Raw genomic sequence first — 5042 nt, forward strand, 5'->3', positions numbered from 1 at the left:
TGCAAATCAAGATTACATGTCTTCAAAGCCCAAAATGCTTTGTGCTCAATTTCTACTGGAAGGTGACATGCTTTTTCGTAAACGAGTTTAAAAGGTGTGGTGCCAATTGGAGTTTTGTAGGCTGTTCTAAAAGCCCAGAGTGCATCCTCCAATTTCATGGACCATTCCATCGTGTCTTAATTTTCTCTAGAATACGTTTTAATGCTCGGTTGGTATTTTCAACTTGTCCACTTGTTTGTGGATGATAAGCGGTTGAGATTTTATGAGTTACTCCATATCTTTTGAGAATTTTCTCAAGTTGATTATTACAGAAATGAGTACCCCGATCACTTATTAAAGCTTTCGGTGTTCCGAACCTTGCAAAAAGACGTTTTAAGAAGTTGACTACAACTCGTGCATCGTTAGTTGGGAGAGCTTGTGCTTCCACCCATTTAGATACATAATCAATGGCAACGAGAATGTAGAGATTATTATGAGATTTTGGAAATGGACCCATAAAGTCAATACCCCAAACATCAAATACTTCACATACTTGAATGACATTTTGTGGCATTTCATCACGTTGACTTATTTTTCCAGCCCTTTGACATGCATCACAGGATTTACAAAGAAGGTGTGCGTCTTTGAAAATTGTAGGCCAATAAAATCCAGCGTCGTAGACTTTCCTTGCTATGAGTTGAGGCCCATAATGCCCTCCTGTTGGTCCTGTGTGGCAATGGTTTAAGATTTGACTAGCTTCATCTCCGAATACGCATCGGCATATTATTCCATCAGGACAACTTTTAAACAAATGTGGATCTTCCCAAAAATAGTGTTTTATATTACTAAAGAATTTCTTTCATTTTTGGTACGACAACCCTTTTTCAAGGAATCCACATACTAAGTAGTTTGCATAGTCTGCAAACCATGGAATTTCATTATAATCGATCTTCAATAGATATTCATCAGGAAAGTTGTCTTGTATGGCCGATTCATTTAGAACTTCTAATTCAGGATTTTCAAGACGAGAAAGATGATCAGCGACGAGATTTTCCGCTCCCTTTTTGTCTCGGATTTCAATATCGAACTCTTGTAAGAGTAAGATCCAACGGATTAATCATGGTTTGGCATCTTGTTTCGAAAATAGGTATCTAAGAGCAGAATGGTCAGTATAGACCACCGTTTTAGCTAGAACGAGATATGAACGAAATTTGTCAAAAGCAAAGACAATAGCAAGGAGTTCTTTTTCAGTAGTTGTATAATTCGTTTGTGCTCCTTGTAACGTCTTACTAGCGTAATAGATAGGTTGAAATCGTTTTTCAATCCTTTGACCTAAAACGGCTCCCATTGCAAAATCACTTGCATCGCACATGAGTTCAAATGGTAGATTCCAATTTGGAGTTATCATGATCGGCGCATTAGTTAGTTTTTCTTTAAGAATATTAAAAGATTTGATGCATTCATCCGAAAAGATGAATGGAGCATCCTTTTCTAGGAGTTTATTCGTAGGAGTGGCAATTTTAGAAAAATCTTTTATGAAACGTCGGTAAAAACCGACATGCCCTAGAAAACTCCTAACTCCTCTAACATTGGTGGAATGTGGAAGTTTAGCAATTACATCTACTTTAGCTGTATCCACTTCAATTCCTTCCTTTGAAATTTTATGACCAAGAACAATGCCTTCTTTAACCATGAAATGGCATTTCTCCCAATTAAGTACTAGATTTGATTGTTCGCATCTAATAAGCATTCATTCAAGATTAACTAGACATGTTTCAAAAGTATCACAGAAGACTAAAAAGTCATCCATGAAAACTTCCATGCATTCTTCTATCATGTCGTGAAAAATCACCATCATGCACCTTTGAAAGGTTGCAGGGGTGTTGCAAAGTCCAAATGGCATGCGTTTGTAAGCAAAAGTACCATAAGGGCACATAAAAGTGGTTTTCTCTTGGTCCTCGGGTGCGATTGGAATTTGAAAGTATCCGGAGAAACCGTCAAGAAAACAATAGTAACTGTTCCCAGCTAACCTTTCCAACATTTGATCAATGAAAGGTAAGGGAAAGTGATCTTTTCTAGTGGTGTCATTTAATTTTCTATAATCAATACAAACACGTCATCCTGTTACAGTCCTAGTAGGAATAAGCTCATCTTTTTCATTTGTGATGACAGTCATGCCACCCTTCTTAGGTACACATTGAACTGGGCTTACCCATGGACTATCAGAGATTTGATAAATTAAACCTGCATCAAGCAGTTTAATAATTTCTTTCTTAACAACATCTTGCATATTAGGATTTAGTCTTCATTGGTATTGCACATATGTTTTATGACCTTCTTCCATAAGGATTTTATGTGTGCAATACGAAGGACTTATACCTTTAATGTCATGGATCTTCCATGCAATAGCTGGTTTATGAGCTTTTAGCACAGAAATGAGTTGAGATTTTTCATTTTCCGTAAGAGAAGACGATATTATTACAGGTAATTCAGATTCACCATGTAAATAAGCGTATTCCAAATGGTTTGGAAGTGGCTTTAACTCTAATGTCGGTGGTTCTTCTATCGATGATTTGTATCGATATCTGTCTTCCTCTTTTAGCATTTGAAGTTCTTCTGTTGTCGGTTCGTATTCATTAGCCATGAGTGTGGCTAACATTTTAGCTTCATCAATTGGTTCAGTTCCTTCTCCTAAAGAACATTCTCCTGTTCCTTGTAATTCTGGAAATTCTTCTAACAATTCTGCATGTGAATCTATAGTTTGAATGTAATAACATGTATTATCTGCAGATTGCGGTTGTTGCATGGCTCTATCCACAGAAAAGGTAACACTCTCGTCCTCTATACTTAGGGTCAGTTTCTTACCAAACACGTCTATTATTGCTTTAGCCGTGTTTAAGAATGGTTTTCCTAATATGAGAGGAACTCGATAATCTTCTTCCATGTCCAGAATAACAAGGTCTACTGGAAATACTAAAGTACCAACTTTAACTAGCATGTTCTCGATTATCCCTCTAGGATATTTTACTGATCGATCGGCTAGTTGTATGCTTATTCGTGTTGGTTTCAATTCTCCGAGGTCTAGTTTAGCATATAATGAATATGGCATTAGATTTATACTACTACCTAAATCTGCCAATGCTTCTATTGAACTAAGACTACCCAGAAAACATGGAATTGTGAAACTTCCTGGATCTGAGAGTTTTTCTGGAAGTTTATTCAACAGCACTACAGAACAATTAGCATTCATTGTAACAGCCGAGAGTTCTTCCATTTTCTTTCTATTTTTGATTAGATCTTTCAGGAATTTAGCATATCTTGGTATTCCTGAAATTACGTCAATGAAAGGAAGATTGACATTTATTTGTTTAAACATATCCAAAAATTTGGATTACTCGGCTTCAAGTCTTTCTTTTCTCATTTTACTCGGGTAAGGAAGTGGTGATTAGTATGGTTTAACATAAGACTTTGCCTTAACTGTATTATTTTCATTAGCCTTTTCAACTACCGGTTCTGTTTCCTTCTCTTGCTCAGGCTGTGATGCCTGTGTAGTGGGAATAGAGTCATCAGAAATTACAGGTATTTTTGGTGGTTTGAGTGTAGTACCACTTCTTGTGGTAATGGCTTTAGCTATTTCATTTTGGGGGTTAGCATTTGTATCGCTTGGTAGACTCCCTGGTTTTCTTTCACCTATCAACCTTGCTAGGTTGCTCACTTCTTGTTCCAGATTTTGGATAGAAGCTTGTTGATTTCTAAATGCTTGAACATTTTGTTCATTAGTTTGTTTCTGAGATGTGAAAAACTGCGTTTGAGATTCAACTAGCTTCGACATCATGTCTTCTAAATTTGGCTTTTTATCATCGGTTTGTGGTGGTTTATTTTGCAAAATAGGTCTTTGCTGGTTGTAAGTATTATTAGATACTTGTTGATTGCTAGGACCTTATTGGGTGTTGTATGGAACATTTCGGTTATAATTCTGATTTTGATTGTAGTTCGGTATTGGCGGTTGATAATTATTTTGATAATTATTTCTAGGCCTTTGATTCATGTATGAAACATTCTCTCTTTGTTTCATTGTTTGTTCAATACTGGGACAATCTTTTGTCAAATGTGGTCCTCCACACTGCTCACAACTAATTCGTATTGCGTGAATATCTTTAGTCATCTTTTCCATTCGTCTCTCGAAAGCATCTAACTTTGCGGAAATGGAATCAAAGTCATGGCTAGAATCGGCTCTAGCCGCTTTAGATGATCTAACGATGTCTTTTTCTTGATGCCACTCATGTGAGTGGGATGCTGTGTTATCAATAATTTTGTAAGCTTCAGTTGCGGTTTTCTTCATAATGGAACCACCAGCTGCTATGTCGATGTCTTTTCGTGTAGTAATGTCTCATCCTTGGTAGAATATTTGTACTATTTGATAAGTGTCTAAACCATGTTGAGGACATCCTTTCAACAACTTTCCAAATCTTGTCCACGCCTCATATAAAGTTTCATTTGGCTTTTGCGTGAACGTAACAATTTCTCCTTGAAGTCTCACGGCTTTAGATGCCGGAAAGAATCTTTTAAGAAATTTCTCAACTAAAACATCCCATGTATCAATCGCCCCTTCAGGTAACGATTCTAACCAATCTTTGGCTTCTCCCTTTAAAGTCCAGGAAAATAACATGAGATAGATCTGTTCATCCTCAACTTCTCTGATTTTGAATACAGTATAGATCCTATTAAAGGTACGAAGATGTTCGTTTGGATCTTCTTTTGGCGTACCACTAAATTGGCATTGATTAGTTACCATGTGTAGGATTTGTCCTTTGATTTCATAATCTGACGCATTAATGTCTGGTTGAGTAATTGCATGACCTTGGCCAGTGCGTGTAGCTCTCATTCGGTCTTCCATACTTAGAGGTTCCTGATTTTCCATGATTGAATTTGTTAAATCTGAATCACTAGAGGATTCTGATTTAATGGTTTCTTCCTCGACAATTTCTGGTTGAATGATTTGTGGTTCAGGAGGAATAATTAGTGGTTCAGGATCTCTGAATTGTCCCTGAATATCCTCTGGG

At 36.9% G+C, this 5042-nt stretch overlaps 1 non-coding gene across 1 annotated transcript; it reads left to right on the plus strand.

Moving 5' to 3' along the window:
• Window positions 1-4409: 4409 nt before the first annotated feature.
• LOC139879299 (small nucleolar RNA R71) lies at window positions 4410-4516 on the plus strand. Its single transcript, XR_011770147.1, has one exon. It is a non-coding gene; the product is annotated as a small nucleolar RNA R71 (small nucleolar RNA).
• Window positions 4517-5042: the final 526 nt, after the last annotated feature.

This window comes from Rutidosis leptorrhynchoides, chromosome 11 (genome assembly GCF_046630445.1).
Source record: "Rutidosis leptorrhynchoides isolate AG116_Rl617_1_P2 chromosome 11, CSIRO_AGI_Rlap_v1, whole genome shotgun sequence".
NCBI lineage: Eukaryota > Viridiplantae > Streptophyta > Magnoliopsida > Asterales > Asteraceae > Rutidosis > Rutidosis leptorrhynchoides.